This window comes from Dermacentor albipictus, chromosome 10, assembly GCF_038994185.2.
Source record: "Dermacentor albipictus isolate Rhodes 1998 colony chromosome 10, USDA_Dalb.pri_finalv2, whole genome shotgun sequence".
Lineage (NCBI taxonomy): Eukaryota > Metazoa > Arthropoda > Arachnida > Ixodida > Ixodidae > Dermacentor > Dermacentor albipictus.
The window spans coordinates 33,613,622-33,623,951 of record NC_091830.1 but is presented as its reverse complement, the minus strand read 5'-3'; the positions used below and the strand labels follow the sequence as shown (position 1 = coordinate 33,623,951).

Here is a 10,330-nt window from a genome sequence, read left to right as displayed (position 1 = left end):
ATTTCTCTTCTGTTATGGTAGAGTAGTAGTAGTAGTAGCAGTAGCAGCAGCAACAGGAGGGTATTAGTAGTTGTCATGGGCGTACCGTGAGGAGGGGGCGTATCACATCAGGCGCACGCCCACCGCCGAAATTTTTGTGTAACAGTTTGCCGCCTGCCCAATCGCCTAAACCTTGCAGGACGTTGTCCATTGCACCTAGTCCTCGCGGTCACCTAAACCTCGCACACGTTTTCCTAGTATACAAAAACCTCAAAAGCACATTAATTCAAACATCCGGGAAATTTCCCCGTCCATCCTCACATGGTGCTTTAAAATGCTCGCCGACTCAAGCCAAAGGAAATGACCATCAGCTTTCGATAATTTCACAGAATAGGCACAGTATGTTCACAAGCTATATTCCAGATGTGCACTGCGTCACGAATTGTGTGCAAAGCCACATAAGTGTCGTGCGCTTAGACCTGCATGTTAACTTCTTGTATTTTAATGTTTTCACCTAAAACCGTTTTCGTAAATCTAACGGAAGCATTCGCTTTGCTCGCACAATTAGAGCATCCGGGAAGCCCTCTGGTGACGCCTGATGAAGGGTTCGCAACGAACGGCTTCACTGTAAAGGTCGTGTTAAACCCAGCTCTGCCTTTCTTATCAACAACGCACAGCTTTCCACAGCGGTAAGCGAAATGGTAAAACGACAGCGCTTAATCAGCGACTGTTATCGTGACTTGTCCAAGCTAATGAACGCGCACTCATTTCTTTCTTTCCACAGGAACGCAGCGTTGACACACATCATCAACAGCAATCTCTCCGGAGGAACGACTGGACGACACGTCGATGCCTGCATTATTTCCGTCCGCAAAACTATATATAACCAAACGTTACCAATCGTCGTCGAAACAAAAGGCTGCAGATGGAGGTCACGTTTTGAGTCTCCCGTCTCCACGGGACGGATCGTCATTGCCGTCTATCGCGGTGCGGAATCATCGCCGGCTCAACGGTAGCCGCTCCGGCGTCGCCCCGACACAAGTGCGCCAGCCCGCCGCCAGACGGCGCTGCACGACGGCGCTCGGGACCAAAGCGCGTCGGCCGATTAAATCAATAAACACGAAGGCGCGTACGAGCGCTCCATCAAGAGCCAAGCGGAGCGCGGCGCCGGGCTAGGGGTAAATCTTCCCAAATGGGACGGCGGCCCGGGCAGGGAATGCCGCGTTCTCTCGTGCTTAAGCATCCGCCATAACTGGGCACCCTTGTGCGTCGATACCCCCCGATCCCCAAACCCACTTACGCATAATCTCTCAAGGGTTCACTTATTTATATACGTATTTATTTATGATACACTCAAGATCAATATACACTAAGAAGGGCAGTAATTACACAAGATAGCTATAAGAAAACTTACTATAATATGGAAGAAGGTGTCGCCCTACAGGTAAAATAAAATTCTTCTAGAAAAGAACACCAACTTAACGATAAGGACATGCGCAAATTTAATAACCACTCAATATTTGACTATGTCAAAACACAGTAGTATAAGTTTTTTTTTAAAAGTTGTTTTCTTACCGTACAATGTAGCTAATACTTGCGCATATGCGGTGTCCGGCCCTACTATGTGCGACCTGTACCATGTGGGTTCTCCTTTATTCTTTGAGGGTTGTCATCTTGCTCTTTCTTTCTTCTTCCCTCCCTTTCTTCATATCTTCCATTTCTACTTTTCTGTCTCCTCCTTTCTGAAGAGTGGACAGGCGTTGTTCCCCTTCCGGTGGCAGTGGTCAGCCTGCTCCTCGCTCTCTCTTTCCTGTCTCAGTGTATATATGTTTTCAAAACAAATAGTAATAATAAGAGGAATAATAATAATGATAACAAAAATACGCGTCGTGATTTTCAGTAGTGGTACACTTAGGAAAGGTGATTCCACTCGTTGGACGCACGTGTCCAGTTATGAAATTTACAACGGAATCTTCTTGCAATATGCTAACGAGCGAAATATAACATACAGTCTTAGATGCAGGTGGCTTTCGTACCCAAGAGCCCAAAGTCTCACTGAAAAATTTCTTCTGGAACAAAAGTGGCTTGCGCACCCAAGCGGTGCGCAAGCCTCTTTCGTCTAATCCAAATCGCAATCCAAGCCTAATCTGAAACCATCCAATAGGGTTGCACAAGCGGTGCACCCAATCGGCTTAATTCGTAACCAAACGAAACAATAAAGTGCAGCTATGCTGCGCATGCGCATAGTCTGAGTTCGCTTTGGGCTCTTTGGAGTGGATGACGGTCAGCGTACGATAACTTTGGATACGCAGGAGGGAGTTCGAAAATATAGCATACCCGAGCATCTTACCGTAAGCGAAAGGCCAAACCCTACTTAACTTGTTTTGTACACTCTTTGCGTTCTCTTGCACACATTTTGCGTTCTTTCCTACCCCCCCCCCCCCCGTTCCGCGTCCGGTCCTCTAAATCTCTCTAGTTTCTAAACCTCTCTAGTTTTGAGTTTAGCAAAAGGGGACATAAAATTAGGGGGCATGTATATCAGCTAGGCGTATACTAAGGAAACGGTAGTCAAGAAAGGCAAATGAACGTTATTGCTACCATGTACCATATATGTATTCGTTATAATGAAGCGCGATTGTTCGCTACGAGAACTAACCTGTCCTCATAAAGAGCCATTCACAATGTCTGCAGATTGCTTAGAGGCTTCAAGCAGACTGCTTTGCCTTGTTGCAGTATTATTTTGCCTACAGAAAGCGTATGCAGGCTGTCGTAGCCGTAAGTCAATAAAGAGTTCATACTTATCTTATATATCTATATTTTTTCGTATGTCTCCAAATGAGCTTTTTACCATAAGTTTGCAGACAAAGGGGCTCTTGCAAAAGTGATCCCATACAATATACTTTTTCTTCCTGCTGACCTGTTCTTGCCTTCAGCAAACCCTCTGTACATACACAGCTGAATATCATAAGGGTAATGTTCGTAAGGATGGAAGGCCATATGCTTTCTGTAGACCTTCTATAGACAGTGCAGTAAAGTGTCCGTAAAACTCCCATATAGGGTCTCCAAATAAGTATCTGTAAGAGTATTGCCACAATAAAGCCTGAATGCTGCTGCAAGGTGGGATATGGGCCTAGTTAGCTTTGCATATCGAGACGAAATAACTGCTGAAAATGAGAATTAAGGAAAGAGACAAACGTAACCACCGCTCTAACAACACAAAAACTTTATTGCGCCGTTGATATAAATTCGAAAGGTGAACTTGCCCACACTGGCCCTGCAGAAGTGTCCGATTTATAAAAAAATGTGTGGCTCTTAACCTCAATATACCGGCTTTTTTATTTTTCGGCTATACATACTTTGAAAATAGCCTGTAGCATAATTCTAGTTACTAAGCTTGAATACTCAAAGAACCAGACATAACTTGCACGAAGAATGAAAATGTAGAATTGAGTAATTACCAAAAAATTATTACACAACTTTTTAAAAATTAATTGCCTTACGGCACGTATTGCAATTGCGTTTACGAATTCTGGCCGGTTAGACCGCAAAGTGTATCGAATTGGAAAGAATTTTCAGGGTGGCACCATTTTCGAGATATTCTTTCCCAAAGTATGCGACGAAAGACGCGGGCGTTTTAGTTACTTTTTGCGGTTCAGTGCTTAAATCGACGTTTTCTTACAAAAGTAAGTGGAACAATAAAGCACCTTTACCGCAAGTTTCACGACGCACATCTAGAAGCCCATGCTACCCTTAGAAGTAATTCAAAACGCACCGGCTACGATTCGTACTTTGCATCACGTGCCCTTAAATAAATAATTCAAGAGCTTTTTTGTTAACTTCTGTTAATCACGTGGTTGCCATTTTGGTTTCCCCTGCGAGTAATGGCTGCTGTTTCGTGTATTCCAGCTTAAGCACTACAGTTAGCCTATTTGCTGCAGGGGAGTCTAAAGTTTTCTGCGTGGTCTACACAAAAAAAACGTATAAACACTCATACGGGCATATGAGTTCCTCTTCACGAACTGCGGGCTAGTAAACAAGCAGGCATATACTACAGACATAGCAAGCGTACTAAGTTTACGCTACTCTACTGCTTCGCTAATGTTTGCCAAGTAACCTTTGAAATCTCGGTGATTTGTGGTAATCTTGTCTACAGAGAAATTGCGGGCTTCTGTTTATTTTTTTTTCGCCACACGACACGTGACTGCAGCGAAGCCGCATCTTTATGACGTCGCACTATAAGGACTCTGTATATCTATAAGGGCTCTGTATATTCTTATTTTCGTTCTGTTTCCTTTTCAAATACGCGTCGGTATTATTTGTATGCTATCCTTGTTTTTGTTCTTTGAATACGTGGGCTTTATAAATTGCACTTAGTATAGCGATTATTATTCATTAGTTGATACGTGTACTAGCTTTATAACGTTAATTGTACTTTTTTTTATTTTGCATGCATGAAAAACCAATATGGTATATAGTGCCCCCTTTACTCAATGCCTCCCCTGAACCCTGCTAGTTGTTATATATATATATATATAACTGTATTTTTCAATGGGCCAAACATATCTAGAAAGACGAGAAGCACAACTTCGCTGTTATCTTTGGTTTATTTACCCAACAGCTCCTGTCGGTGGACGATGTTTTTCAAGGGATACAGTAAATTTGCATATTGTGTATATTCACACACACACATATATATATATATATATATATATATATATATATATATATATATATATTTATTTATTTATTTATTTATTTATTTATGTGCAATACTGCCAGTCTCAGTTGAGACCAAAGCAGGTGGGCATGATTTTACAGAAAGAAACACACAGGTCATGTTATATGGTGCATTAAAAGAAAGAAAGAAAAAGGAAAAAGGCTTCCTTAACTACTGCAGAAATCACCAATGATACAATACTATTGGTTGGTATAACAAAATTACAATATTGTATTACTAGAATTTATATAAAAAAGAGCGAATGAGTGACCCCTGTAAGAGTTATATATATATATATATATATATATATATATATATATATATATATATATATATATATATATATATATATATATACATATATATATATATATATATATATATATATGTATATATATATATATATATATCACATTTATAAACACGGGGGTTACGAGGCCTACGTGCCTTTCTGATGGGCCAGTTGTTTAATAACTGTACATATAGGCCGCCGCTGGAGCGACCGCCCGAGGACGCAGCATTACGTTCGAGTAATAACGGTACGCCCCGAGCCGGGGCGAAACAACGTGCGGCGCACGACATTAGCCCGCCGCGTTATGCGCGCACGCGCACGCGCGCAGATGTCTATGTGTGGCGCACACGGCCCGGGCGTGTGTGCGCGTGTGTCGCTCCCGTATTATGCGCAATTATTTTCTTCTCGACCAGTCCGTCGACGTTGGAATCAGCGGTGCGTGCAGAAAAGATGCTGGCCTGCCCGGTAGTACATGTACAGAGTAAGGGGGAGGGGCAGAGGAGGGGGGGTATTCGGCGGTCCCCAGTCGGTGGGTGGAGGGGGAGTGGAGAGGGAGAGAGAATCGGGTGGGTATAGCCAGTTCCGTATATCTCTCCAGCTGTCTGTCTCGATTTCCGAGTCGCGCGAGTTTCCCTCCCCCTCCCCCCCCCCACCACCACCAACAGTTTTTTGGGGGGGTTTCGCGAAGAGGACGCATTCGAGCTCTCGGACGGGGATCACAACTCTGGGCACCTCGCTCAGATCTGAAGTGAAGGCGCTAAAATGACGGAGGACAAAGAAGAAACACACACACACAGGGCGCCTTTTTTTTGTTTCTTCTTTGTCCTCCGTCATTTTAGCGCCTTCACTTCAGATCATGCTTAACCAACACGCCCAACTATCCATCCTAACATCGCTCAGAGTTGTACGTTTTCAGAAATTTTGTTGCACTGTTTTGGGGCTTAGTTATCCCATCCGCCGACCATCCCATTTATTAGTTCCATCCCAGTTATCCGACCAACCCAGTTTCTCACGACTTTCCGTGAGAAACTAAACATTCACTACACCTAGAATGGTTTGTCAGAAATGCATTTGCTACTTGACCCCTTTTAAGTAATCAATTGATAGTGATTCCTTCTCACGCATAGTATGTTTTAATAGTATTGATGTAGTATGTATTTTGTTGTATCTTATGGTTTCTTTACAGTGATTTTGATGATAGTACCGCTTGCTCGGTTCCCTCCTGAGCGTTGGTTCCTTTTCTATTCTTCGTCTATCTTTTCTTCCTCTTTCCCCCCTTAGCGTGATGAAGAGTTCCTCACACTTTATTTGCCCCCGCCTTATGTAATGCCTCCGGGACTTTAAGGCTTCAATAAATGAAATGAAATGAAATGAATTGAAATCCGCAAGGAAATAATAGTCATTATTTTCTGTGCGCTTCCATTCTATGGAGCTACGCGACCCCATACTTTCCTGTCAGGGACGCTACGTCATGCTGATACCCGCACGCTGTTCGTGGTCTGAAGGCATCGAGCGCACAAGAAAGAAACTGCCCACAATACCTGCGCGTACGCGACGATTATTGTCCGAGGAGGAAATGAGACCTAGAGAGTGGCGCTTCTTGTTCTTATATTTGTTTTTTGTTGTACGAGTAGAGCGGGTGAAGAACTTGTCTAAGCGCGGACCGCCGTTGAGCGGAGATAATGACAACGACCACAGTGGTCATTACGATTGCGTCCACGTGACGGCACAGCGAGCACTTGAGGCAACATGAAGTGACTGCGCGAAGGGGCCTCCAGCATTTCGCTACCTTAATGATGATATTAACCGCTCTTCGCGCAGAAAGCCACGAAAGCGCTCTTGAAATACCTCAAGTCGACAGGTCTTGGGAACCGTGTGTAGACTCGGTGAGAACCTTCCACTGAGCGCGAAACTGTGCTCTCTCTCTCTCTCTCTCTCTCTCTCTCTCTCTCTCTCTCTCTCTCTCCGTCCCTCTCTCTCTCTTTATACCCATACCTCCTTCCCCCAGTGAGGGTAGCAAACCGGACGTCCGTCGGGTTAACCTCCCTGCCTTTCCTGTCTTCTGTTTCTTTCTCTCTCTCCCCGCACTTGCTATACGATGTTCAACTCGGCACGTATAGCTATCGCTGTAAATGGGAGGTTGCGTAGCGATGTCCTTCCGCTCTATCTCATGCCGCTCTTATCATCGACCGTTCACAGCTGGCTGACATAGTAGATAGCGCGGGCGGAGCGTCGCTCTGACTATTGACGAGGCGCGGAAAGGAATCGCACTGGAAGAGACGTCGCTTTTAGCTTGTGGCCCAGCACTGGCACCTACGCTCGCGTTCCTCGTCAAGATGCTTTCGGCCGATGCGTCAGTAGTGAGAGTTACCAGGCGTTTTACCATGGAGGGAGGAAATAAACGAGGAGAGGGAATTACGTCACGCAGCCAGCCTTGACAAGCCAACTACCCGCTAAGCCGTACCCTTCGCTTTTAACCTCGAAACGTTGGCCCAACACGTCACCCGTGAGACTCAGCGTGCTGGCCGATAATGTTTCGTTCCGGGCAGTTTTTAATCGATGCGTACTTGTGGGGATGTGAAATATACCAGAATAAAATGGCAGTCTCCCCAGAAAATCTACGGGCGTGGTGGTCGGCCGTGCTGCTCAGCTCAGAACTCCAAGACCAACTTTGGGCCGTCCAGCGAGCCAAGGAAGCCGCACGGGAGCAGCAGCTCCCAGTGGCCAGCTAGGCGGCCCCAGGCCCGGGCCTCCCAATCGCCGGATTCCAAACAAAGTTATCACATCAACATTGTTCGACTGTTCAACTGTGGCTCTACCTGCAGAGCCACGGTGGAACCTACCGCGCGCTTCGACGTGTCGGTCACGTGTCAGGCCGACTCGTTTGGCTTCAGTCGTGTTGAGCAATGCCCCCGCATAGTTCTGTCCTTCCTTCTTGCCTTCTGTATGCATGCGTGGCACGTGCAGCCCCACACCGGGATTCACAAAAAGCGTCGGTTGGTTTCACTCTGATCAAGTGTGACGCCAGGTTTGAAAGCCAAGCTTCCTTCGGCTGTTTTGGTAACATTGCGCGAGCCGTTGTCTGGCCGAGTAGACTGGCCCCGATCCCTGAGGCAGTCTAATCACAGGTGGGGTCTTGGTGCGCGGATCATGATACGTGTCTTCCGAAGGCTTTTAATGTGGTTTGTAACGCGGGCCTGCACTGGAGGCAGCACAACGTAAGTGCGTGGCCCACACGCCTCACATATTTCACCAAAAAAGCTAACCAATAACTGTCCCCTTGCAGGTCAACCATGAAGACATAGCTTTGACAACTCACCTCAGACGGTTTCTGCGCTATAGCCATTTTTCATTACCTTTTTTTAGTAAAAGCTCAACTAAGCAACTTTCTGCGGTCACCGCTTTCCGCACTGCTCATCTCGGAATTATCGAGAAAAAACTGTGCAAATTTCTTTTCTCCGCAACAGAAACTATACAGCGCAGGCGCACTTCCAGTCCAGGAACGGGGTAGCGCCACGCACAAGCTGCACGAGCAGCGAGCGCTCGTGAAACCCTCCGGCGCTGCTGACCCGAACCAGCGACGGAGTCGCGTTACGCCCGCTTCTGTTTTGAGACGTAATGCCGTAATGCGCCTGATGACTGTTATTATTCAGATTGGGAGCCTGGAACGAAAGGCTGCAGGGCTCCGGCCGCGATGCAGTTTAGGCGCACACCGCCGCGAGCGCGGCGCTGTCATTGCTTTGATACACAAGGCTAGTTTCTCATCCAGAAGCTGGCCTGCGGGCCGTGTAGGAGATACGGAGGGGGGAGTGGGTGGGTTGGCTCGAGGGGGGGGAGGGGGGGCGGTGATTTCGAGCGGCCGTGATTTGTGGCTACCCGTTGCTTCCTCTGTTGTTGCCCTTCGCGCCAGGCTGAACACATCTTTTGTCGGCCGCAGAGCATGCACAGGGCTCTATTTCCTTTATTTCCTAGGCGCCATCGCCATACCTATACCCTTTCCCCCTCGCTCCCACGTGCGTCTCTCTCGAGAGAGGGAGCTGCCCGCAACATTTTTTTTTTCTCTCTCGGAGTCCTTTGTGATGTCCTCTCAGCGCTGGACCCATTGTTCGTGGATGCGGGCCTTGCATGCATGCGCGCGCTAGCGCGAGCCTATATCGCGGTTTTTATGAGTCACGATCCCGTTGCGCTATCGTTGTTTTGTTACGCGGCCGACGGTGGAGGGAAGGAGGAGGAGGGCGCACGGAGGCCAAGGGTTATTTTGCGCGGCGATCATCGGATCCATTTTGTTTCACGCTCCGCGACCTTTATTACAGAGCTGCAACACTTGCGGGCGGCGGCGACTCGTTTCTTCGCCGGTCGCCTCTCTCTCTGTTCGACCGTGGAGAAAAATAAACTATGCGCGAGTCCATTGTGACGCGGCGTGGCCGGCCGGCGCGCTTTCATATGTATCTCGATAACTCCGACAACCTGATAACCTACTTCGCTATACGTCCCCGGGGGCAACGCCGCTTCTAATGCCTCGGTGCGGTTCATGACCAGTTGCCAACGAGGTTATATGGCTCATTTAGAATGTGTCGATACGATTACAGTTGCGCGTAGCTTTTCCTGCTCAGTTGTTGATGAGCGTGCAAGCTCCTAATCGTTAACGAGTGAGTCCACGCAATGAGCCTCAAGTTGTTATTTTCTTTTATCTGCCGATAGGTAACATTCGTTCTCTACTGTCATTGTCTCTAATTGACGGCTAATGCAAAAACAGTATCGGGTGGCGTGTTCCCGTTTTGTGCGGTGCAGCAGCACCATCCTTCCTTTTTTTCTTTTTCTTTGCAAACACAACCGTTTAGAGGTCACGCAGCCTATGAAATCGTGCCGTCTGTCTCAACCGTTATCACGATGCTTATAACCGCCATGTCTATTTGGTAACTCTGCAAACTCCTCTAACCCCACGTGCCCCCTTTCTCAGAAGATAAATAAGTCAACATACTATAGCAATTCTTGCGGATCTGAACTCACAGTGCGCCAGCAGCAAGTTCACACAGCAGAACGCCCGGCATTGTTTTTAAATAACTTCCTCGAAATGCGCACGACATCGTTCCTGGTACGATACAGTGGCGCGGGTTGTGGCCTCCGAGATGCACGCGCAGACGACGCCACTCTCAGAGTCCGTGCGGGAACTTCGCACAAATCGCCGGGCCCCAACGCTGGGCAACAGGTGCAGTGCCGAGCGCGTCCAACTGTGCACTGCTGCAGGGACGTGATTCTGAATCCCAATGGCGTCTGTGCACAAGGTTCTTTTTCTTCGCGACATGGCGAGCTCGAAGAGTAGGATGATTATGCGACCTGAC

At 47.1% G+C, this 10,330-nt stretch overlaps 1 long non-coding RNA gene across 1 annotated transcript; it reads left to right on the top strand.

Moving 5' to 3' along the window:
• Positions 1 to 573: 573 nt before the first annotated feature.
• LOC139050922 (uncharacterized) lies at positions 574 to 1,533 on the top strand. Its single transcript, XR_011509151.1, has 2 exons — positions 574 to 668; positions 764 to 1,533. It is a non-coding gene; the product is annotated as an uncharacterized lncRNA (long non-coding RNA).
• Positions 1,534 to 10,330: the final 8,797 nt, after the last annotated feature.